Source organism: Odocoileus virginianus, chromosome 27, assembly GCF_023699985.2.
Source record: "Odocoileus virginianus isolate 20LAN1187 ecotype Illinois chromosome 27, Ovbor_1.2, whole genome shotgun sequence".
Taxonomy (NCBI): domain Eukaryota; kingdom Metazoa; phylum Chordata; class Mammalia; order Artiodactyla; family Cervidae; genus Odocoileus; species Odocoileus virginianus.
In genome coordinates, this window is record NC_069700.1 from 9,673,521 (window position 1) to 9,699,997 (window position 26,477).

The window sequence follows — 26,477 nt, forward strand, 5'->3', positions numbered from 1 at the left end:
AAGGAAAGGAGATGAGATACTGATGACTGATACTCCTGCTGAACTTTTCTGGGGATCCTTTCATTTTGGGGGCGGGGCTACTCAGTTCCTTGGTAAGTCTCTCCCTCTGTGCATCTCAGCCGCACATTTTGGAAGGAAAGGTGCCGCTGAGGATGACAGAACATGTCAATCAACCATGTGCCCAGGTAAGTCTTGCAGCCAGGCTGGCATGGTTTCTGCTGTCATTCTAGCCTCAGACCCCAGGATGACGCCACAGAGGACACGTAGACCAGCAGCCTCTCCAGAGCACCGTTTAGAGGAAAGGCACAGAGGTGCCACAGGTGTAACCTGCACGTAAGGAACACCCGTGAGAGCCACTCAGCATGACCCTGGGGCACTCCAGACTCAACGCGGGGGACAGTGAACGATGACGCACCCCCAACAAGCAAGGCTGCAGCGGTTTGCGGGCTTTGCGGGCAGGCTCTGACTTCAGTCCCCAAGACGCAGCTGCGGCTGCACACCTCCGTCTTTCCCGTTCCCATTAGCTCACCCTTGTCTGGCTGAAAAGAGCTCAGTGAATCAATGGCTTCTGTTGAACTGTTTATATATTTTTCAAGTCCTGATTAGGCCATTAGTCACTGAACATATTGCACAGTCAACTCGAGTAGCTGCAATTATGCAACTTCCCAAGAACATACCGGGAGCATTTACAGTGAGACCACAGTGCCAGCAAAATGTGAAATGGAGATTATTTGTCAGCAATTTTAAGAACGCTGTGCTTCAATGCCAAAGAAAACATACATGTGGCAGATAACAGAGGCTGGGAGGGAAAAAAGATGCGTGATGAAAGTACCCACGTTGACTCTTCTGAACGCAGCTGGGACCTGAAAAGGAGAGCTCCCCGTACAACAAACAACCGCCAGAAAATCCTGCTTGATGTCACCTATCCCCTGAACGGTAACGTCCCCAAAACTCGAGGGACTGCAGCCGCCAAAGGCCCAGAACTCCTGAGTCCTGACCTCATTCTCGGGCAGCAGCTGATTCGCCTTCAGAGGGCCCCCCCCACAATATGTGCCCACATCTGTATCCAAACACAGTGAACATCAGCTCCCACACGAAGCATCTCCCTCCTCCTTTCCACTCTCTGTTCTCACTTTTCATTTTCAAAATCAGCAATAATCATGCAATTTGATATTCGAGGATTTCTCATTTGAAGCAACAAAGGACATTCACGAAAGAAAAGAAGGAACATTGAAGGGGAGGTCACACAATCTCTTTTTATCAGAGAACCACTGATAAAGCGGTTGAGTGCTGAACCATTTCCACATGTACTGCCTGGGATAAACCAACGGCATACATGACATCAAGGAAATCTGCAAGGAGTTGGCAGTTCGCAACCTCCCAGCAGAGAAATCTGAAATGATCGGTCATGAGAAGTGGGTCAGCGCCTCTACATTTGCTGCACAAGTAATAACATGAGCAAGAACCTTCGTAAGAGTGTTTTATAGTATTTTTCATGGCACAACTGATACTTTTTGGTCTATTAATCCACACTTTCCTACTTCTATTCATATACTTTATATGTATTTATTTGTTGAGTTATATATTTAAGCTGAACTTGGAGCGACAGTTATTTTTAAGAGGCTGCCAACATGAGTCAGGAGGAACCTCAGAAACCTGGCTTGCACTGGCTCTGGCATAAGGAGCCTTAACAGCCAAAACCAACCAGAAGGTTGATGAGATCCAGGTTTCCAAAACATGAGAGAAAAGAAAAGGCATCCTTTGCCTTCTTCCATCAGGCCCTTAAAAATATGTATCAGGCTATTTACCAAAAAGGACTCCTTCTGTAAGGTCACCAATCACTTGCTGGTGTGTTCAGAGTGCAAAACTAGATGTCCATTCATCAGTCTAGCTTCAAGAAAGATACAGCTTTCTTCACCTTGGATGGAGACGAGGTACAGAAGAGATATGGTACCCAATGGGCCAACACACGGGAGGCATCCAACACAGCTGCTTTCTAAATGAACGGCCCTGAGTCTCTGCACAGACAGCCTTCCAAAACTAATTGTGGCTGTGGGGATGAAGAGGACAGTTTCTCAGCTTCTGTGCCTTTAAGGTTATTTCAACTTTCCACCTCTGTTAACCCTCCCGCAGCAACTTTTGACAGAGAGCTCTCCTTAATTCTCACAGGCAGCGACGTCTAGAAGAAAAACATCTCGTTCTTCACTAGAGAGCTGAAAACTCGAGTCCTCTGTCTCCCCTCTTTTGGAGATCAGATTCAAGGGGGCTTGAAGACGACCTGAGAGTGTTTCTGACAGACAGACTCCTCCTGGATTTCAGCTTGGGACAAACAAACCTTTCACATGAGTCCTTGCAAACAGACAGTGCTCTGTTTGAATGTCTGAACTCCATTCTAGTACAAACATGCTTGGCAACTTAGTGCCAGCATTTTCTTCTTGGCAAACTGCTCGGCCGCCACTATGGATATTACCACCTCGGATCCCTGCGACTCTCCTTTCCTCCCCACCGGCCCCGTCCCCATTCCCCTGAGATACTATCTGTGCCCAGAGGTCGGGGCGGAGGCTGTGCCTCCAGGTGCCAAGGAGCTGTCAGCACCCCTGGCAGGGGTCTGGTCCGCGCCACACTTCTTCTCCTGGCGCCCCCGCGGTCTGACACCAGGACAGTATACGGCCACTTTTTCATCATCTGACTGTTAACGCAGATGCAGACCACAGGGCCGACAAATCAGCCCTTGGGGGATAGCGCGAAGGCATGGGGACATCTAGCAGTATCTTGACTCCAGGGATTTTCTTCTCTCATCTCCTAAGTTTCTCTTCACAGGGGACATGGTAGAGAGAAATCACCTTTCTCAGCTCTCATCTCTGTTCCTTTGGGAAGATCTTAGACTCCTCTGACAGCAGGAAAGCTGCAGCCTTCGGAGATGATGAATCCATCCCCCCCCCCCCCACCTTCTCATTTAAAACTCTCTCTTATGAGAGGCTTAATTCCTTACTGGATGATCAAGAGCTATTTTTTTATAGGGACTGAAACAGAAGAGTTGGAAGTGCTCTTAAAGATCATTTGATTTTGTGGCTTCATGAACTGAAACTCTAATTTAGAGATCCCTGGGTCTCAACCTCTGCTCACTGCCCACTCCCCGCCCCCCACCCCCAAGTCTCTGGCTCATTCAGCAGAGGCTGGTGGGAGGCCTAGAATTCTCCAGGGGCTTCTGAAGCCACATTTGAAAACCACTGATGTAATCCAACTTCCTCATTTTCCTAAGGTCCAGAGAAGTTAGGTTATTTGCCAAAGGCCACACAACAGTTAATGACAGGCCAGAGACTTCACCCTAACCCCTGCTGTGCCAGGCCAGCGACACTCTTTCCTGCTCCTTCCTAAGGATTTAGCCTTCTGCAAGACCATAATCGTGGAGTCTCTGCTAATAAGGATAATGCCTTCTTAATGAATACATAATTCAATTTCTTTGAATTCATTATACAACCTCTACATTTTTAGAGTCTTATATGCGAGTGAAGTGTCACCTTCCTAGGAGTGTTTTCTAACAGAATAAAGGACTCCTCATTAATTCACCTTCATGTTCTAAAGGTGGATGGAGACTTCACAGAGGTATACTGAATGAAAGTTTCTTTCTGAAAACCTAGGAAATAATCAACGGACCGGCATATTTGCTAACTACTGCAAACAAAACACACACATACACACCCCCGTCAGCTTACAGCTCCAGGAATTATTATGTGAGAAAAGAAAGTTAAAAGCTTTCACTGTCATACCAGGTGAACTCGTAAGTACATAGGAAATTTTGTTCACTACTATACTCCATTTTCATCACTCGTGTCATTTATACATTAGCTTGGAATACACACTGGAGAAGGAAATGGCAACCCACTCCAGTATTCTTGCCTGGAGAATCCCATGGACAGAGGAGTCTGGCAGGCCGTGGTCCATAAGATCACAGAGAGTTGGACACGACTGAAGCGACTAAGCATGCACACACTGGAAGTCAAATAATAAAACTGCATTTTGCTAAACTATTCTAAAATGAAGCCTCTGGCCAAATGATCGTGGCATCTCCAGCCCCTCTCCCCCACCCCCATTATTGAGAAGGAGTTGGGTACAGAGCTCTGGGTTTTCCCTTTCATGGTGAGGAACAATTGAATGAGTAACAAGTGAGGGCACAGAGGTGGTTCCCCCGCCCACAGACCCGGACGCATCTCTGCACATTTTGAAAGGCAGGCTCAGGATTACTGCTGCACCCACACCACATGCCAAAAAACCACCACTTTTAAAGTCAACTTATGTAAAACCCAGCAGTCTTCCCTGTTAGAAGCTGGAGAAGCTTGCTCTCTGCTCGTGGTAAAATGCATCAAGAAGTCAGACTTTGTTAGGTCTGCATCTAACTTACACAGCTGATATTAAATGTTTACAGGTATTCATTGTGTACAGGTGATTAAAAAAAGAAGTTAGTCTTTACTGCATGGCAACAAATCAGGAAACAGAGAAACAGGTCATTGCTCAACCTTTAAACTGTTAAAAGCTGAAACATGCTTCAAGTGGTACAAAGCCCCTCAACAAAAATATAAGTGAGATCTTTTCTTTTTCAGTTAGTTCTTTTGAGAGTAGAAAGTATTAACTTTAGCTCCACCTGTATATGTATTTACTATCTCTAGTCTATATACAAACTTTTAAAAATGGAAGAGTTCCAGGAACAAAAAATTTAAGTAATAGATGGTTAAGATGGTTAATATAATTGCATACAAATTTGAACTATTTTGGATAATTAAAAGAATATAATGCCAAATTTCCTTAATTGAAATGTTTGTATTTTTTTAATTTCTGTATTTTTGTATAATCTTTCATACATGCCTACAAATTCACAAGAATGCAAATTCAAAAAATTACTCAAAACATATTGACTTTTAGCTTCTTAATACTATATCTTGCAGGGCATGATGGTACAGGCAATAGTGCTTCCAGTAATACCTTGTTATAAAGATTATATATAATCATCCTACAGTAAATAACACAGACTCTAAAATTTTAAAACCATATCAGATTCTGAAATATACAATGTCTCCTTCTGAACTTCCAACCTTATAGTCTTCTGAAGTACTGTGTCCAGAAGCATGAAAAACAGAGGCCATTTCCAGTCTGGTAACACACCATGAATTAGTGAATTATTCTCACAGTTCTTGCTCTAATTAAGGTTAAATAGAAAAGCACCCATTTGCTATTCCAACAGACACGAGAATTTCTGGTTGTGTAGTTATTTCCCTCATAGGGGTCCACCTCAAAGGTATGAGACACACAGGTTTTCGAGAATTATGCTGGAAACAGATGTTTACATAAGACGAAATACACAGGATAGTCAAAGTTGCTGAAAATAAAGATTCTTGGACACTGCTGCTGCTAAGTCACTTCAGTCGTGTTCGATCACACTCTGTGTGATCCCATAGACGGCAGCCCACCAGGCTCCCCCGTCCCTGGGATCTCCAGGCAAGAACACTGGAGTGGGTTGCCATTTCCTTCTCCAATGTGTGAAAGTGAAAAGTGAAAGTGAAGTTGCTCAGTCATGTCTGACTCTTAGCGACCCCACGGACCGCAGCCTACCAGGCTCCTGCATCCATGGGATTTTCCAGGCAAGAGTACTGGAGTGGGGTGCCATTGCCTTCTCCGTCTTGGACACTAGACCCACTCAATATTATACTTCAAGCTAGAAACAAAGAAGATTACTAACATATTCATATGGAGGGCCAATTTTTTTCCATCAATAACATGCAGAAAAACCTTAAGAGCCTTTTCCGATAAGATTTCTTTTAAGCCCTACAAATACTTCTAAGTACAACCCTCCCAGACTTTAAAAAAAAAAAAAAAAGTTTATTTAAAGGTGTAAATTAAGTCAATCAAATAAACAACAAATATTTACTGAGAACTTTCTATGTGGCCAGGATTATGTTTCTAAATCCCATTACAAAATTATTTAACTTTATAAAGCACGTCAATAAATAGTCTTCCAAAATGTGCCTGGGGCTGTAATTCCATCTAGTTTCTATGATGACACCGTAAACCCTGGATGGAATTACAATCTTAATGTGGACAATCAGGGTACACTACTCTTCGTGCTTGGGGAATCCATGATGAACTCAACTTCTAAAATAATAACCACCAAGCCTTTGGCATGTAATTACAACCAGGAAGCCAAGCCATCCATGGCTAGTACATGAGAAATGTTCCATTGAAAAGTACCTCTCATCTCCCTGTAAAGAATCTAGTTAATACATCTGAAAAACCGCTTCATCTCCAAAATTAAACTTTCTACTTTTGTCATGAGAAAATTCCACAAGGGTTTACTTCACAGATACGGTAATATATTTGGTAGTGACTAGACCATCTGATATAACCAGTAAATTCTTAGAATCTTCCAATCTCACCTTCAGACACCTAAAACGAAAGTCCATAAAGGGCAATATATTAAGAAACAAGGGGGAGCTCGTTTGCTCTACGTGCGGAATCGATATAAAGAAACAAGTGGGAAAAAAAATCATACTTACGAGCCCTAAGAAATTACTAGCATTTCTTCTAATTCTTTGAGATGAACCTGACTTCTATTAACAAACAAAGTAAAGTGCCTTGTGTCTGCAAGAGGGGGAACAAAAAAAGATTTATCTGGAGAGATTAAACTCAGGATTATAGAAAAATGAATTTAGAAACAAACTCAGAGTTTTCCTGGGAAAACAAAAAGACAATGATACTATGAATCAGCGTCTTTTTTTTTTTTTTTCCTCAAGAAGCCTGGATAAAAGAAGAACCACACACACACACACACACACACACACGATAAGAAGCACTATGGAGAATGAAGGCAAACATGCATATAAATTCAATCTATATATCTGTACTTAGGACACATATGGCTTCCTTTATCATACCTGACTTTATCTGGTACTTGTAGAGGTCACCAAACCTCTGTAAAAATCAGTATTGCCATAGCAACTAAGAGGCTAAAAAAAAACCTCTGTCAGAAGTCCTCATCAAATCCAATATAAGGCATACAGAAACTGTCCTTTATGTAGCCACCTTTAACACCATCATGCTTCTAGCAGCAAAGGTATGTGACATTCCCATGAAAACTCAGTTCCTCCAGGGACCACTTGTGGATTATGCCCACTGGGTTCCCACAGCACCAACAGTTGAGAACTTACTAATAGCATCAGCTCTTCAACTTATTTTCAAACTCCAGGCAATTGTATCACAGCGGTTACCTAAAGTAAAAAGCAGTCAGATAGGAGACAGTAGGCCAAAACAACCTTGATGAATTTCCAAGAATATGAAACATATCATTTAGTGGCTTTTCTTAAAGAACTTTCTTTTAAAAAAAAAAAAAAATGGACTGATGAAATGTCTGTCTCTTGGGAGCCCATCCCTCTCCTATAACCTGAGAAACACACATGGTACAAGTGAATAATTTTTCTTAGAAGAAATATTTCTTTTTTTTTTTTTGGCTATGCTGGTCTTAGCTGAGCATTTGGGATCTAGTTCTCTGACTGGGGATCAAACCCAGGCTCAAGTGGTAGAATCTTAGCTAATGGACCAACAGGGAAGCCCCAAGAAATAATTCTTGAAATAGCTCTGAAGTCACAGAAAGAATAAGAAGAAAGAGGGCTCTAAGCTTAACTCCAGAGATAAGGTGGTACTAGTTTACCAACTCAGTTAAGAGTTCAAGGCTTTCCTGGTTGAGGCCTCTATATCAGAGACAGGCAAAACTTCTGGCTCTGGCCTTTGCCCACGGTTCTCCAAGGAAACTCACAAATGGTTAAGTGAGTACCTGTTCAACACTGAAGCACGTTAACATTGAAGGCTGAGTAATTTTCGACAAGTTGTAACATGCTGTGGATGGAATATAACCCATCCTCGCTCAACATACTACAGCAAACCAAAAAATAAAGTAAGGGGAATGGGGAAAAGAAGGAATTCCTTATACACCCACTTTCTACAGAATATTCCTGGTGACCCTTGATGTCCTGCTCAATAACAAATGAAAATGAAAATGTTAGCTACTCAGTTATGTCCAACTCTTTGCGACCCCATGAACTGTATAGCCTGCCAGGCTCCTCTGTCCAAGGAATTCTCCAGGCAAGAATACTGGAGTGGATTGCCATTCCCTCCTTTAGGGGATCTTCTCGACCCAGGGATTGAACACAAGTCTCCTGCATTATAGGAAGATTCTTTACCATCTGAGCTACCAGGGAAGCAATGGCGCTACCTAAAAAGCACTGCCATTCTAGAACTACCAATAAACTACTTCAAAAATTAAATTTAACATCTTGAGATTCCCACTAATGACATGCCTGACAACTACCAAAAGCTGGTTAAATAACTCTTCTTCCTTCCTCTCAATGCTTTACTGAAAGGAAGCATGAAAATAGATATGCTTGGTGGTGTGCGTGTGTGCGTGTAAACATATACCTTTCCTATATGCAGCAGGAATTTCCTGTCTGGTATATTTTAAAGCAAATCAAGACAATACCCTTCAGGACAGAGCCTGTGAGTCAGGCAGTATTATGGGACTAAAATGCTTGGGACTGCTTAAGTCATAGGAAAGCAAGTTTAAAGGCCTGGGGCTATTCCACTCCAGACTGAAAAGAATGGGAAAGAAGATGAACTGTGTTGGCAATTAGAATGCTTTTTGACAAATGTTCTCATTTGTTTCCTCATTTGGAGGTTTTAGCAGCTACGGGAGAACAAGATGAAACAATAAAAAATGGTACTATTTAAGACCTACTGTATAGTACAAGAAACTATAGTCAACATCTTGTACTAATTTATAATGGAAAAGAATCCAAAAATGAATATATATATATATATATAACTAAATACTTATATATAACTGAATCATTTTCCTGTATATCTGAAACACTACAAATTAACTATATTTCAATTTTAAAAATTTTAAAAAGTTTAAATAGTAAACCATGGAGGAATAAGTTGTTTTTTTTTTTTTTAAGTATTATTTGTTCTCTGGTTGGAGAAGCTCTCGGAGAATACGGGCAGTCCTGATGGATCATGATATTCAGTACTCAGTGCCATCGGCAACTTGACCTTCTCCAGGCTACACAGCCCAGTACTGTCATGCCTCCACTTGGAAACTAGATACGTGGCGGACATTTGTTTATTCACATTACCGAGGAGGTAAACTCCAAAGCGCTCCTGGATGTGTGACAGGTCTCCAGCAGCTCCTTATTCTTTACAAGTAATTAACCTCTTGATGGGCTTAGAGCAGTCACAGAGTTGGAAGCCACAACACACAGCTGATAAGTTGTAAACCCTGGGGAGAGAATAATTGCAAAATAGATTTCCAGGCTCATTGGAAAATAGATTTCTACTTACTGAAAAAAAAAAAAAAAGTACACTCAACTTTTCAGGAATATCTGAATCACAGAATTGCAGCATTGGCAGGGAATTTAGAAAATGATGTTACTGCAACTTCTGACACCAATAACAAGAAAATGGAGGTAACAAAGAGTGACTTGCCCAGATATAGTTTACTGGACACAAATTGGGTTAGCACTGCCTCAAGTCAGACCTGACTATCCAGCGTGGCAAACTTTCACATCCAAGCCCCTTCATAAATCATGCTGGTGCCATTCAGACAACCTTCCTGCCCTTAGGTCACCCGATTACATTTTAGGAAAGGACTAGGAGATAATGACTAAGCTATGAAAACTGAGAATGCAACAAAGGAAAGGCGCGAGATAAGAGAGACAATAAGAAAAGAGCCGAAAGACAACTTATGCTTTCAGAGCTTGCAAACACCACTTGTACTGTTCCCTGCATTTAAGTGCATGATGAAATCTGTGATACAAGCCTCATGTACTCTGCACTGATGAGGACAATTTCTGGCCGGAATCTCGTGGAACGTATCACAGAAACGTTCCTTTGGAAGCAGATCCCAACTCTTGACATGTTCCTTTCACCATGGTCTCAGGGCAAAGCTCCTGAGCATAGGGACCTGGTCTGTCTAGTTCACTATGATACTCCCTGGACCTGGGGAATATGCAGCCCAGAGCACATACTCTGTAAAATTTACTGAAAGAATGAATAAAAACTCCTAAGAGGAAAGAAGAAGAAATATGCATAGTTTGGAAATGCATATGCAGTATTATCATTTCCTCTAAGGAAAAATGAAAAAGATACCTATTTGAAATGTAAACAAATGTGAAAAGATAGGGCTTTTTTAAATATTTGTAAAGTTAAAAATGTAAAGTACCTATTAAACAGTTACCATCACTTCCATTTATTAAGTAGGTACCATTAGTTAAGCCAATACAGTTCTCATGTTATAAAGAGCTTACAGCCCCAAGTACAACATCAAGAAAACACGTTAATTAAAGGATGGTAAATAAATAGTTTCCCTGGTGGCTCAGAGGTTAAAGCGTCTGCCTGCAATGCGGGAGATCTGGGTTCGATCCCTGGATCGAGAAGATCCCCTAGAGAAGGAAAATGGCAACCCACTCCAGTATTCTTGCCTGGAGAATCCCATGGACGGAGGAGCCTGGTAGGCTATAGTCCACAGGGTTGCACAGAGTCGAACGTGACTGAGCAACTTCACTTTAAATAAATAGTTACTGGGAAGATATCCTGAACAAATAATAAAAGAAAAAGCAACTATAGTTGGAATAGAATAGAAATGGAAGCTCTAGGCACTGGGTGTTCAGACAGAATAAAGGTGATCATTGTGTGTTTTCTAATGACCACTGTATAGTTCATATAACTGACCTGTGTGCAACCACTGAAATCAACATTTCTCTCTGTGCTTTTAAATCCAAACTTATACTTTAGCAGCTCTATCTCAGCCCCAAATAAACCATCTGACAAATAATTTGGACAGTTACTTTGGGTCCTAATATAACTTGCTGGCTCTCTAATGAAATAAACTTATAAATTAAGTATAGGTAGGTATAATATGAACAAATATAATTATAAGATTCGCCAATTTTAAGGATTCAGGAAAGACAATTAGATCCAATTAATATACTCACATTCGCATATTGGGAAGTAAATACAAATAACTTTTTCTCTGAAAAAAATTAATATGATTTTAGCCATTATAAATGCCTAATAATAAAGGTAACAAAATCAGCAACCACTTTGAAAAATAAAGGCTATGGAATAAGCATCACCAATTCAATAGACATGAATCTGAGCAGACTCTGGGAGATAGTGAAGGACAGGGAAGCCTGGTGTGCTGCTGTCCATGGGGTCGACTGAGCAACTGAACAACAACGTGGAATAAGCACCATAGCAGGTGCTTTACACGTATCTCAAGTGGCTATTCTACCTTTTTGCTTTACACATGAAGAAACAGGCTCACACGCTAAATAAGGTGGCAGATCTGGCTTCAAAACCTCAGTCAGAATGACCTCAGACCTAGCACAGGTCTTTAAAGATAGGAAGGTACTTTTGGACGCATAGCTCTTGATCTATTCAATGGTGGTGTATCTGTACACCGAGCAGTCGGGCAGCATGATGGTGAGACCTAGGCTTTGGAGCCCAAGCTCCTGGGTTTACACTTCAGCTCTACCATGTGCTAGCTCTATACCCTGACCCCTCTGTGCCTCTGTGTCCTCATCTCTTAACATGGAACCACAACAATACCAAAAGACCTGCTACCTACCAGCTCATCAGTGGTTGAAAGGACTAAGCGAGGTAATACACATACAGCCCAGAGAACACAGTCAGGACTCAAGACTGGCACCTTGTGCCAAGGTTTAGTATCCTTGGGGATGCTAAAAAGAACACTGAATTTGGAGTCAACTGGCCTCAGCCACACACACACACACACACACACACACACACATATACATTATCTAAATACTGTGTGACCTTTCCCAAGTCATTTAAACTTGCTGAGCTTCATCTGTAAAAATGAGATGCCAGCTGCCTTGTATTTCTCCCCAGGATTGTTATAAGTAACAATTAATAGACAATGTATGTGACAGTGCATTAAAGGATTCAAAAAAGTGCTCTCAACTACCACGGCCATGTGAATTATTAGCAACTTTCAGCCTCTCAAAACCAAAGAGCTCATCTTTATTACATTCCCTCCAGCCTGAGAATTTAACATTGAGCATTGGTTCCAGTCTTCACACTGGACTACTTATAATAATAGAACAAATGTCTGGTCATTCAGGACTCGATCAAACGGAACTCTATTAACTATCTCCTTCTGCACACCCACCGTGAGAAGGTAATTGATGTTCACCATGACCCCAGAGCACTCCAAGACTCTGAAGTACCTTCGGGGAAAGATTAAATTATGTTCAGCCTAGTTTATTAAGGAATGTATTTAATTATACTCAAGATCTTTGAAAATTCATGACCTAGAGAGTAATCACAGGTTCTCTGGTCACTGGAAGCTTCTGCTCACCATCCCAACCCCAAATGCATTTTATCAGAGTTTACTCTAAGATACAGCCCACCCTGGGATAAGAAATCCTGGGAATCCAGTGTGTTAATTATACAAGTCAAAAGAACTTTGTCCTGAGCAATCCTCAAGGACCACAGAAATAGTAAAGTCAAAATCTTGAGACAACGAAAAATTTAAACTATGTAAGATTCCAACATGTTTCGAATATATTATAATTTTGGCTTTGCTAATAAGGAATTTAAACATTTGAACAAGGAATAACATAAAAATACACCATTAAATATCTTATTATTCTCAGTACTTAGAAGTGTAAAAACAGATGAGTCATACTGAATATAACACTCCTCAAGAGTAGGAAAATAACATTTTGTTCATTTTTGTCCACTGTTTCACAGAAATTATGTGTATGCTAACAAGGAACATAATACACAAAGCCAAAAGTTAGACCATATTAGGGGTATAGCTATTTGCCTTTGTCAAAATTACTACAATGCTGTTACGTTATCTTTTCCAATTAAAAACTGGGACACAAATGTGCCTTAAGTCCTGTATCTCAGTGCTGGGAGAAAAAGGAATAGTCATCCATTATAACCCTCTGTTCAACAGACAGCTTACCTCTAGAGAATTTTGGAGAGTTAAGGAGGTTCTCCCACCTCTGCTTGAACATCTCCAGTGACAGAGGTCTCATTACCTCTTCAATCAGCTTGTTCTATTTTTAGGCAGTCCTGATGTTAGAACATGCTTCCCCAAGTGGAGTCCAACTCTCCTTACCTCTAACTTCCTTCCTGTTCTTAGTTCTTAGTTGGGCCCTCTGGACCCACTTCAGTAAAAGTGAGTTCACTTCCCATCAGGCTCTCTGCCAGTTTCACTCATTTTATCAGTTAAATAACGACCTGCTTCTACTCATATTTTTCACTGTTCTCCTTCAAACTATGAGGACCATTCTTCAGAGTCATATACCACCAGCTAAGGGGCTTCCCTGGAGGCTCAGTGGTAAAGAATCCACCTGCCAATGCAGAAGGCGTGGGTTTGATCCCTGGGTCAGGAAGATTCCCCTGGAGAAGGAAATGGCAACCCACTCCAGTATTCTTGCCTGGAGAATCCCATGGACAGAGAAGCCTGGCGGGCTACAGTTCATGGGGTTGCAAAGAGTCAGACACAACTTAGCAACTAAACAACAAGGGGCTCCTGGGCCCCAATCTCCATGAAGACTGTGATGACCAGGGTCCTATGGCCATCAGGGTATTCTGTGGACTTTCCTGGGACCCCGCTATCACATACACTGTTTCTGTGAGAAATGTATTCCAAGTTCCCAAGGTATGACTTATCATCTTTCTGAAAAGGATCCATTTATAAACTACTATTTCTACTTACGGGGAAAATACACTTAAGAAAAACTCCACGAGGTATAAATTATCACTCTGTCTTCTTACCTGTCTTATGAGCCAAGTAAGTATTTTGGTGTGTGCATAAAAATCCTCAGTTACTCCTCCCTCAGCTAAAAGGAGCCGACTAGAAACAGCGTTAGCAAACTCATACTATTCAGATCCCCACCTCTCCTTTGCTTCCTGGGATCACAGAGGCTGAAGACAAATGCCCTACATTTCTCTAAGTCACCAGTCTCCCAGGCGTTTACCTACGTACCCCATGCCCAGCCAGGCATGTGGGACAAATCCAGCACTCTGAGACCTGCTGGCATTGACATCCCTTCTGAAGCTCCCAGTCTATATCTTAACAGGCCTTTATGCATACCTTGCAGTAAAAACAATGAAGTCCTATAAGATGTCTTACTAGTAGCTTTGTCTTGAATCGTAAACGGCTTAAGCAGAGAAGTGATCGTATTTATTTTTATTATTTTATTCAATGCCCGTTTCAGGCTGTTACTAAAATTTTTAAATGTCATGCACACAGACAGCCCTTACTTTATATATGAATGGCCCAATTTAGCTGGAAACCGTCCTTCCTGAATCTCTCAGCCTCCACCACCGAGAACGCAGCCAGCACTGCCTTGGGCCAAACAGAATAGCTGGAGAGAGTCAGGGGTTAGAATCAGGGTATACAGTCCAGCCCAGTAATTTTATAAGCTTGCTTATCTGGTTTCCCTTAAGTTTACAACAGATCACATACAGGCAAATGAAAGGAGCTTTAAGACAAGACAACCAAGAAAAGTGGATAAGGCAGAGGCCACGGCATCAGAAAGAATTATGAGCTTCTGGGGCCTCATGCACGACTCTACTATATCAGTGTAATCACTTCAGAGAAATGACAATAAATCTCCAAGAAGAAAGTTAAATTATGTTCTCTCTACTGTACTCTATTTAGGAAACTTTATACCGCATTTTGCATTGATTTCTGCCTGAAAACATTGAGGTTTTTTTTTTTCCTTCTAACAAAGTCAGCACTTGATGTATTTAAATATTCTGAGTCAATATACTATTATCTGAAAGCAGTTAATTTCAGGAGTACACAAAATTGAATATTTAAATCTTTACTAGGGAAATCTGAAGTAAGAACAAAAGTGAATAATCATTAAGAAACTCTAAAGAAGTAATGGGTTTGCCTTTTCTTGTGGAGAGGAACATTTGAAGGAAAGAAACTTACTTGCAAATCTATAACTGCTCAGAAGTCCAGCTGTCATAAAAGCCCTTAGGTTTAGGTGAACCCAGAGAATTCTGACGTCTCTCACAAGAATAATGTGAAAAGAGTTCTCTCCCCTTCTCATTTTCAAGAAAAAGATGGTTTTGATTCTAAAAGCTAAGAGAGGGAAAAAAAACTAGGGAAGCTTTTAGTGTAATACTTTGCCAGCTCATCTCTTAAACATCCTTGCTATGTGGATATGATACTTCCATCAGTAAGAGTTTTAGGGAAATTCTGGCATGGCTTATTTACTCTTGGAGGACACTGCCCTGGGCTTATATAGTGTCAACATCACCATTTTAAAGTGGAAATACCTCAGTGAGGTGAGGAATGGGGGTTCGTGAAACTAGCATACCTATTGATGTATTTTATTTTAAGTGGATTTCAACTGCAGCATATACATCAGATAATTTTGTTTTAGATTACAAATCAGGAAAATTCTTTAACATATTATTAGTGACCATATAGTCAGGTCTCCCTATCCATGGGTTCTGCATCCTTGGGTTCAACCAACAGCAGGTTGATAAAACTTGAGCATCCTCAGATTTTTGGTACCTTTGAGGGACCCTGGAATCAATCCCCCTTGGATACCAAAGGAAGACTGTATTATTCAGTGCTAAGGACAAAATAATTCTAAGAAGAAGTAAATCCATCATTACCGAATTGTTACAAACTCCACTTTTTAAAATATCTATTAACTTTTTCACCCTTGGACTCCTTGAAGACCCTTCTCAAGCCTTCAGTTCCCTTTAAATCCATCTCAAAAAAGTTTGTGAGATGCCATTTAGAATACCGCTGTTTATTCATCTCTCTAAACACTTTTTCCATTCTTTTTCTGTACTAAAAGTATTTTAGAGCTTTTATTAGCAGCTTCTTTGCACTTAAATTTTTTTAGAGGGGGGGAGATGGTGGTGGTAATCTGTGGAAAGCTAGCCTAATTTATTTTCCTTTTTAAAAATTTTTTTTTAATTTTAATTGGGATATAGTTGATTACAATTGTCGTGTTAGTTTCAGGTATACAGCAAAGTAAATCTGTTATACACATACATGTACCCACTCTTTTTTAGATTCTTTTCCCATATAGGCCATTACAGAGTATTGCATATACAGAGTATTACAGAGTATACACAGTTTTATAATACAGAGCATTGCTATAGCAGTAGGTCCTTACTAGCTTAGAATTCTTATTCTTTTTTCTATAATTATTTTTCCTTCCAGTTGCCCCTCACTCCCCAAATCGCTCATAAAAGAGACAAACTCTCACTGGGCTTAATCTTCAGTATTTTTTTTTTTTTTGGTTGTTATCAAAAGGATAATTTATTGTTTTTTTTTAAAAGAGCCAAAATAGTGATTAATGATCATCTAGCACAGCATATTCTTTTCACAGTGGATGAACCAAGGCAGCAAGCTATAAAGAGTGGGAAAAAAACCCTTTATTTACAGAGGTCCACCACTGAGAGTATAGGTACTGTGTGGGCGTTCACAGATGTCAGCCGATTTCATCCTCAGAAGGAAGGCACCAGCGAGGCAGGAATTATTATCCCCATTTTACAGGTGAAGAAACCTGAGGCTCCAAAATATTCCATAATTTGTTCTAGGTCTTTCAGTTAGGAAAGGAATGAGCACAGGACTGATCTGTTGTCATCCACACCTCACTTTCTGCTAGGACCTTGGCCTGAAGGCCTGGGCTAGTATTCCTCTGACTGCATCAGCGTGTTTGCGTGCGCAGTCGCTCAGTCATGTCCAATTCTCCTGTGACCCCATGGACTGTAGCCCACCAGGCTCCTCTGTCCACGGGATTCTTCAGGCAATAATACTGGAGTGGGTTGCCAAGTCCTTCTCCAGGGGATTTTTCCAAGCCAGAGATCGAACCCGCACTTCCTGCATCTCCTGCATTGGCCGGCGGATTCTTCACCACTGAGCCACAGTGGAAGCTCATCAGAGTTTCATTAGCTTCAGATGTTTTTAATTTACTCACCGGGTGCTGCTCTCTGTAAAGAAATGACCAACCTATGCCTTCCTAAAGGAACCAAAGACTTCTTCCTTCCAAAATTTTAACCCACTTCTAACAAAGCCACACATGGAGTAAACAGCATGTCTCTTCACAACACCCAAGTCCAAATAGTACAAATAAATAATCAAGTCCTGAGAGTCCGTGTGTACTGTTCTCATCAATAAATAGCTTCACCCACTAGGAAGAGACCCCCCCAGGCCCTGGGAAGCTTTGCCCAAGGTACAGAACGAGGTCCCTTCCTGCGTCTGTAGGGCCGTGCTGCACACACGTCTCACGCGATGCTTCCTGACTGCTCCGAGCACCAGGAGCGTGGACTTGCCCACCCCGACCATCTGTCCCAAGGTCACAGCAGAGATAATGCCACAGAGGTTAACAAGTGGGGGGAGAAAAACTACAACCTCTTGGAGTATAACTTTTAAAACTTGTGAATCACTGTGTTGTACATCTGAAAATTATATAATATTGTATATCAACTATTCCCCAATTAAAAAAAAAATTTTAAACAATGATGAAAGAGAAAAAAACCCAACCAACAAACAAAAGTGGCAACCAGGTCCACTTCTCAGTGATTAACTTTTCACTTGCATTGCAGATTGACTGCGTTCATTATTTCTTTGAGCAGTGCTTAGAACCTTCAAGTCTCAACACATCACTCTATCATTAGTGAGTCCGCTGAAGAAGGACTTCTCTGATAAATTATTGTGTTAACATGTGAGAGGCTAGAACAAAAATGTGTTTGAGCTGCCCACAGGACCGGCCACTCCCTACCCCTCCCACTCTCATTCCCAATACCTAGGAGGTGATGTTTTATTGTTCCAAGTCTATACTTAACACAACACTGGGCTTTTCTTAAACAAATCAACTTTTTTTCCAGAGAGGATTAAAACACCTAATGGCTATGGCACTGTTAAAATCTGTGCAGCATTTGTGTATACATTTTCCATGTTATATGATGACATAGATATATTTCAAGTAAGCAAAAATAGTAAATTTTCAAGGCCAATCTATTTAAAAAAATAATCTCAAAACGAAAAAAAAATCCTAACTGAAGCTAAAAAGCTATGTCCAATGAAGAAAAAAACACTCATCCAGGTGTCTCTGCAGAGATGGTTTTTTTCAGCCCCAGTCTGAATACACACAAGCTGTGTGTTGTGGGGTTGGTCATTTAACTTCTCTATGCCTCAGACTTCTCATCTGTGAAATTAGAACATGAGGATAGATTAAAGCTCTTTCAGCTCTAAGGTTCTGATTCTATGACTGTCCTTCCAATTCAGAAAAGTACAATATAGTGTTTAACACGGCCTGCCTTTTCAATGAAGCTAAATTTTTTAAAAGGCAGCAAAGCTCAAATAGGTCAAGAAAACACATCCAGAAAAGAATTTTTCAAAATGTAACCCATGCAACACCACGTCTGTCCAGAAATTATTAATATCTGATCTTCCAGAAAGAAGCCCCATTTTTGTTTTATGCAATGTTCGGTTCACTGGACAAGAAATGACGAGCCTGTTGAAGTTCTCCTGTGTTTGCTGATCTGCTGTGTATAGCACCTTCCGAACAGAAAGGAACACCTCTATTACTCACTATTAAACTGCATCGAAAAGACCGTGGAAAACAGCTCAGAAATAAGCAAGCAAAATCTTGCTGTCAACCGTCTGAAACTGTTACAAATTACAGGCTAATCTCAGAATCTGTGACCTCACCACCCAGCCTTTGACAAATTGAGTAACTATTTCCCTGTCAGAGACTATGAAAAGAATAAAAATAAAAGGGGAGTGGAACACAGTAGGTGAGGACAGGAAAGCAGAAGGAAAAACGAACACATCTCTCTGAATTCAGAGGCAGATTCCAAGTGGTTTTCAAGGAGGGCTGAAGTCAGAAAAGCAGAGATGTTGTTGCCCTGTTTATTCGTGGTTTTTACCTTTGGCTCCTTAGAGTGAAGTCTGAAAACTGTTTGTGGGTCATAGTAAAAGAGAGCTCTAAAAGCACAATGTGACTTCCAGGGAGAACTAAAGCCAGACCACACTGCTTGAGCCAGCCAAGCAGATACTGAGAGGCGATAAGCAGAAAAAGAGGCGCTTGTTTTTATTAACAGAAGCCCTCACCAACTTCCTTAGACTTCCCCAAATGAAATGTCAGACTTGCCCGATTTTGAATAAGAATCAGCAGTGCCCCTTAGCAGAAACAACATTCAAACTTCAGGACTTGACCACCTAGATGTTGCTCATCGGCAATAAAAAGACATGTATACATTACATTTCCCAGGAGGAAGCAACACGCTACAGGGTTGAAAAAAAATAAAATAAAAATTCTTCATCCGATTTGGATGAAACACACAGCTTAAAATACATTGAATGACACCAAAAATGATCTGCTGAATGAAAAGAAAAGCCATTCTGACTCAAGGAAAAACAAGCTATTATTCAGCGAGGGGGGCTTACTCTGGATTCCCACTCTCCTTTGCAATCACATTTTCGTGAACCGCAGGTGGCAGGCAGGTCCTGTGTTTCAGCTTCCCTGACTCTACACAGGCTGGGGTCTTCCCTCACTTCCCTCCTGGCTGCGCCCTCTCTGCCGGTCTAGCTGGTCACTTGCACACACGTTCTTTGAAGGCGCTCAACCAAGGGTCTGGGGAGGGACTTCTCTCTGTATCTGGGGTACGGACGAGAAAACACTCCCCCTTCTGCCTCTCTGGTCACTATGTTTCTGCTGGGTACACGTCTCACCGTGTTCTGGGCTCCCTCCCCACGTCCATTCCTGCCTGAGGATGTGATCAAAGACGGGCAGGAGAAGAGAGACAAGTCTGAGCTTACCAGGAGATCAGGTTGTCTGGTGCCAAGCAGAAAGTCCAGAGATAAGTGCTGAATCCTGGCCATCTACAGAGCAGCGCAAAACTAGTCCTGTTCCTTTTTACTGCTGTGGTTGCCATGGCCGACCCAAACAATATACCCCGCTTCTCTCTCTCTCTCCTCCAGCTTCCTAACCACCTCCCACAGACCTCCAGCGTGGGCAGGACCAGGCCCTAACTCCTTGTTGATAGGAATTTAGAAGCTGGAAAGGATTTGAAAGGGATCATACAAGCAGGTCGGCCCTGAGGGGGTAAAGTGGTCAGCAGATGGTCGGGTTTTAGCTGCAGGGCTCCGCTTCCCTGAGTTTCCACCTAATTCAAAGTGGCAAACAGATCTTAAGAAGGACAAGAAACTGGCTTAAAAAAAAAAAAAAAACCTCATCTTGGGAAAATGACAATCACCTTTAAATTGTGATTTCACCACACTCAGCAAAATAAATGGGGGTTAAAAAAAAAAACAAAAAGCAAGTAACATCCTGGATTTAGAATATCTGGACAGAGACAAGAAGGGAGAGAATTCACAGTCTCAGTCATGGGTGATAAGCCCTGGGAATGGCATGAATGTTGTGATTTTCTTGTTTAAAACAAATTCCTGCTTGAAGACACCACTTAAAAAAAAAAAAAAAAATCCAGACATAGAAACCACACAAAGAGAGAGAGAGAGAGAAGGAAGATGACCCTAAAAATAAACCACAGATGAATTTTTTATAATAATTTTGAAACTAAAGACAGAGCAGCCCAGGACAGAGGGAGACCCAGCTCGGCTACTGTCCAGCTATGCAAGACATTGTCACTTTCGGTCACTCATTTCTTAATCTAAACAATGGGGGAAATGGAATGAAGCATCTTTAAATTCCCTAAGAATTCTAAAATTCTCTTTATGAAGAGTATGAACAATATTGCAACTGGGCTTGAACAAAACCGTATGAATAAGGAAAAAAAGAGATGTGAGACTGACTCTTAACAGTGGTTACGCTGCACCCTGGGGTTAAGGGTGACACCACCCTAATTCTCAATTTGCTTCATTTAGGAAACCTGGGCCTAAAATAATAATTACAACGACAGGATGGGGGTGATGTACATCACTGTGATGCTCCCGATGTCACTGAATTGCACATGGCATGTTTTATGCTCTATACATTTTACCACAATAAGAAAATAGAAATCTGCATCAAAAAGGGGGGAAAACTGTGATGAAGCCCACACTGAGTGAATGTTTTGAAGGTGGGCACCGAGTCGAAAATAAAAAACAGAGTTGAGTTTCCATTTCCTATCTCCTTTAATTTGGTCTCCAGGGCCTGCTAAGCCCAGTTCCCACTTCTACCCGCATCTGAGAGAAATGGCTTATTTGCTGTTTCACAGAGTGGTTCCTTAGCCATCTCTGCCTCTCTCCCCTTCCCCACAAAGATGGGCTGTCATTCTACAGACCAAGACAAATGCTGCAAATCACTACTAAAAGCTCCTGCGAGGCGCTCCATCGAAGAATCTGTACAGATCAAAATCTCAAGTGCTTACTTGCCTAGGGACTGCCATAATTTGAGGTGTTGCTTCTTTTTAAAGAATAAAAAACAGATGCTCTGAGCTGATGAAAGTAAATGTCCTTTCAACACATCCCTTCTCTAACACTTGAAACTCTTACCAACAAGAAGGGCTTCCCACACTCAGTTCGGTAGTTTCTGCACTCTTTTATTCTTTGAAGTGGCAGTGCAACGTGATTCTCCACCTGGGGTCAAACGACGCCTTCCAGGGAACCTTTGGAGGGTACCCTGAAGCAGGGGCGCGCTCAGGGAGCTGCCTGCATCTAACTGTGACACCCAAGGACACGTCTCTCTGCATCAGAACTAGAATAATCCAATGCTTCTTGACAGGCTTTACAGAGTCTCAAAGTTACATACACAGGCTTAGTCATTTCCAAACTTCTGCACAAATATATACCTAAAAACATTTCTGCCTGGATCTGTAAGCACTCCAATGTGAACTAAAAAAGTGGGATGGAGGGTGGGTGAAGGCAATGGCAAAGAGGCCAGTGAACTGGGAGATCTAATCTCAGCCCTGCTCATATTCTGAAAGCCCCAAAACCTCCCAGGCCTCGTCTCTTATCTGTAAAATACATAAATAGGGCCAGATCATCCTAAAACCCCTACAAGCTGGAGCACTCATGAATATGACCACGGCCCACAGCAACCTACATAACAAGCCAAAACCAAGTAGTGAGCTCACTCCTGGGCTGGAAAGGTGAAGGGACGAAGGGTGAGTAATGAAATTAATGGTACTGGACCTTCAGATGTACCTAAAACAACTAAACCTCCTGCTTTGCCCAGCTGCACACTAAGTTATGGAAGATATCTAGAGAAGTCTGCTTCTCAGGGAAGCAACTGTAACAGAGACTGAAACTGAATCATGGAACTGAACAAAATCAAGTGTATTAAACACCTAGTTCACTTCTTTCACTTAGTAAGCTTCCTAGGTGGCTCGGTGGTAAACAATCCGCCTGCCAATGCAAGTGACACAAGAGACACAGGTTCGATCTCTGGCGGGGGGAAGATGCCCTGGAGGAGGAAATGGCAACCCACTCCAGTATTTTTGCGTGGAGAATCCTACAGACAGAGGAGTCTGGTGGGCTACGGTCAATGGGGTTGCAAAAGAGTCGGACACAACTTTGCGACTGAGGACACACACAAACTGCAGAGGTCCCTCCAGAGGTCTGGACCTAATTACGTGCTGGACACATTTGCCTGGAGCCTCTGCTGGGCTCTGCTGGGTTCCCCACCAGAGTGAATGGGATCATCATCCACCAAGTAATCCAAACTACAAACTCCTCCCTCTCACTCCCCTCCAACATCTGATGAGTCACCAAGTGCACCGGGTGCTGTCTCATCGCCACCTCTCCAATCTACCCCCTCCTTCCACCATCACTCCAAGCTCTCTGAGGACCAGGGACCTGTCTGCGTGGGGCCAGGTGGGGCCCCCAGCACACAGGCCGGGGATGAGCATGGAGCAGGTGCTTCATGGCTGTTGAGTAAGCATTCCTCTGTCACCTGAATTTCTAGAACTGTTTCTCCTCTGGGCTCCCAGCTCACCACCCAGTCCCTATCATAGCACATGCCCAGTACAAGAATAATGGGATTTCTAAAACACACACTTGATTTTTCACATCCCTGTTTCAAGTTTTTCAGGGGTCTGCATTCCATCCTAGATAAAACCCAAACTTCTTCTGGGTTTGGCATACCAGGCCCCTCCTGCCCTACTTTGAACCTCTCCAAGGCGGTCAGGCCAGCTTGACTTCAACTGCTTCTTCAGCCCAGCTGTATACCATTCTGCACTGTTTTGCTCCTTTTTGCCCATGCTGCCTAAATTACTTCGCATACGCTTGTCTAAACTACCTCTCATTCTGAGAAGCTTAGTTTGGAGGACACGTGTCCTGAAAGCCTTCTCACACTCCCCTTTTCCCTCTCGATCCGATTTATTTTTCTTAATAAACTAACAGAGAACTATTGTGTTTTATTTACGTATCTACTTTTAAATATTTATTTTTATTATTTATTTGGCTACACCAGGTCTTAAGTTGCAGCATGCAGCATGTGGGATCTAGTTCCCTTACCACGTATCAAACCCAGGCCCCCTGCATTGGGAGCATGGAGTCTTAGCCACTGGGCCACCAGGGACCTATCCATGTTTTTTTTTTTTTCCCCCCCAAAGATCTCTACTCTTGAATTTCTCTGGTGGTCCAGTGGTTAATATTCTGTGCTTCTGATGCAGGGGGCATGGGTTCAATCCCTGGTCTGGGAACTAAGATCTCACATGCCACACAGTGCAGCCAAAAAAATACTAATAACAGAAAAAAATAAAAAATTTTAAATACAATTTAATAAAAGGGATCTCTATTCTTTTGAATCCTATCACCTTCTCCTGGAAGACCCCTTATAGGGTCTTTACAAACTACTCTCAAATCCGTCTCTCCTATCAGCTCTCTCTATATAGAATTATATATTCAATTATCTGCTATCTAGATGTCCTACTGATGACCCAAATTTAAAACAAGAAATAAATAAAAATAAATACATTGCCCCCTGCCTTCTGCAAGAAAAAAAAAAGCAACAACTCAAACTAAAAAGCAAAACACTTGTTCCTTCTAAGTCACCTGAGCTTCCCTATGCCCATTCATACAGTCATCTGAGACAGAAATGTGGAAGTGAGCACTTTTTTAATTACTTAATTTTTTTCTAAATTATTATTTCCATATCAGGATATATGCTGTGGATATATTTTGCCTCATATAACCTTGATAAGAAACCAAATAACTGGAATTCAAGAAGGGGACAGGGCGAAAAAAAAACCAGAAATTTAATATATTGGCCATTCATGCTTAGCACCATCACCTTCTCTTTCTCTCACATATGAGAAGACCTACTGATTATTTCATTACACAACACACCCAGTCTGACAGCCACTGTCTTCACTAGAAACCTCTGAAACTCTCCATGACTATTACAGTAGGACCCCTAGGTAGTGTCTCTGTCTCCAGAATCACCCCCATCAATTCAACAGTCCACTCTGCAGAAGAATAAACTTTCTTAAAGTACCAGTCACTTCTGGTTCCCAACAAGATGGGGAAGTTGCATGGACTAGAGGTTGAATCATCTTAGAGTTATGCCCGTTAACTTACTTAAGTATTCCGGGAACTCTTGGAGGAAAGAAAGTAGTAGTCTCAGGAGGGGTAAAATCTCAGACTGAGGCAGGAAAGTTCTAATGGTTATGAAGTGTGGAGCAATTTGGGGAACAGAGAAGTTATTGATAAGCCTTAGAGAAAACTAAGTTTATAGAAACGTAAGGCTAAACATGATAAGAATAAAATAAAATATATTCCGTCAAAAGCAGCAAAAGAAAATTCAGTCTGTCTAAAGAAAGGAAGGAAAGCAGTTTAAAAAAAAAGAAGAAGCAAAAGGAAATGGCAAATAGAAAACATTAGTAGCAAGGCTAAAAAGTCTTAATAAAAATAACTTAAGTGAAATTGGGTGTAAAGTCAGTAACCAATAGAGACAACATTGCATTTAAACTACATACAATAAGTAGGGGGGAAAAATGAACCACTTTAAAGTGAAAGTATAAACCAAAGTTGAAAATAAGGAATTATAAAAAAGAAAATATGAACAAAAATAAAAATCTAGGATAATACTTTTAATATCAGACAAATGGAATGTAAGTTATAAAGCATTAAAAATGACCATGAGGGATATTATAGATCTGCAAAAGGAATGCTCAATAAAGAGGATTTTATGACCATGAACATACACACAGCTAACAAAATTATCTCAAAATTTTAAGGCAAAATTATGGCAAAAATCAGGTAAATAAAAATGTATTTAGCAATCAAGAAAAAAGAAAACATTCTGTAAAGCAATTATCCTTCAATTAAAAAATAAATAAATTTAAAAAGAAAAAGAAAAAAGGAAAGCTTAAAAATATTTCTGGGAATTAAAATACTTAACTATTAACCTGGGGAGGAAATAAAATAGAAATAACCAAATACTGACTTAAGCAACAATTAAAGTATTATATATCAAAATCTGTGCAGTGCAGCTGAAACATGAGAATTCACCCTAAGTCCTTGGCTGAAGCCTGAATAGGCTACAGCTATTAAGGCCATACCCATATCGCAGGCTTGTAGAAAAGGAGAATTACCAGAGTTCTAGAACAATGTCATAAAAACTAAAGAGCATTCATTAGAAAGAAATAATTCTAGAAATGTATGTACCTGTACACCTAGGAAAAGAAAAGAATAAAAATTTCAAATCAAATGATCTACAAAAAGGAGAGAAAATTATACCAAAAATAAGAAGTATTTGAAAGAAACAGTAAACCTAAGAACAGAAATCAGTGAAACAGAAAATCGGCAACAGTTCATTCTTCAATTCCTAGCAAGACTAATTACAAAAATGAGAAAACAAAATAAAAATATTAATAATGAAAAAGATATTGCTACAGATCCTACAAATAATAAATGTCACAAACAACTTTATCCCAATAATTTTGGCAACTTACAGGAAATGAACAATTTTTTGAAAAATGGATACAAAATTTACCTAAACATAACCAAAAATATACAAAAACTCTGCTAAAAAATTAGGCTACCATCAGTTAAGAAAAATTGAATTCCTTATCAAAATCCTCAGCACACAGTGATATAACTGCTTTGAAACCTGATTACAGTGACAGTTATGCAACGCTACACATGTGTTAAAACTCAGAGCTATAACCAAAAAAGGATATTTTGCTGTATAATACTTTTAATTAAATTAAATACTTTTAGAAATTAAGTACTTTTAGAACCTTTGCACAAAGATAACTCCAGGCCCAAGTCTTTTCAACTATCGAATTTCACCAATTATTTTTAAAAGAAATAAAATCTTACAGAAGTGCTTTCAGAAAGTAGTGAAAACAGGAACACTCTAGCACACATTTTATAAGAGCAGCATAATGCCAATACTAAAAGCTAGCAAATACTACACAGGGGGGAAACTTAAAGACAATACTTAATGGGCATATTTGTAAAAACA

The 26,477-nt window shown here is 40.9% G+C and overlaps 1 protein-coding gene across 13 annotated transcripts in view; it reads right to left on the reverse strand.

The window, feature by feature from the left end:
- Positions 1-26,477, reverse strand: part of ATXN1 (ataxin 1) — a 402,928-nt gene that overhangs the window by 315,187 nt on the left and 61,264 nt on the right. Inside the window, exon 1 of one of the 13 annotated variants that reach the window (XM_070456171.1) lies at positions 19,886-20,003. The exons of 11 other annotated variants lie outside the window; for them this stretch is intronic. The gene's annotated coding sequence lies outside the window, so the exon portion shown is untranslated. Of the gene's footprint in view, positions 1-9,179; positions 9,273-19,885; positions 20,004-26,477 lie in introns of those variants that run through there. One more of the 13 variants, XM_070456172.1, reaches the window with a different exon arrangement.